The sequence below is a fragment of the Eimeria mitis genome, genomic scaffold (assembly GCF_000499745.2).
Source record: "Eimeria mitis Houghton genomic scaffold, Emh_scaff4859, whole genome shotgun sequence".
NCBI classification, from domain to species: Eukaryota; Apicomplexa; class Conoidasida; order Eucoccidiorida; family Eimeriidae; genus Eimeria; species Eimeria mitis.
The window spans coordinates 661-1155 of record NW_013573159.1 but is presented as its reverse complement, the minus strand read 5'-3'; positions in this window follow the sequence as shown (position 1 = coordinate 1155).

Here is a 495-nt window from a genome sequence, read left to right as displayed (position 1 = left end):
AAATGTTCTCTAGAGAAAATAAATTAAATTTCTGGGGTGTATAGGCAGCTGCTGTACTGCGAGCTCCCCCTCCACCGCTCGCCTGCAGCAACCCAGCAGCAGAGAGCCATCTGCTGCAACAGAGTAAATATTTATATAAAAAATAAAAATAAAATAATTTTTAAGAAGCAGTTGATATATTCTCTGTTTTTTTTTCTTTTTTTTTGTTTCTGAGTTGCTGCTGATGAGGGGAGAACTCTCTCTATACAACTTTTTTTTTTTCTGTATTTCTACTTGTGCTGTGTAAAAACATTTATTTATTTTGTGTGTACATACACTCGAATTATCTTTATAAAAATATAATATAAATACATATTAAATTATTATTATTATTATTTATATTCTATAAAACAGTAGCAGCAGGGGGTGTATTGTATGGTGCTCTCTCTATAGCGAGAATATACTCATATATATATTTATTTTTTGTTGTGGCTCCCCCAGCTAAACAAAAAATAA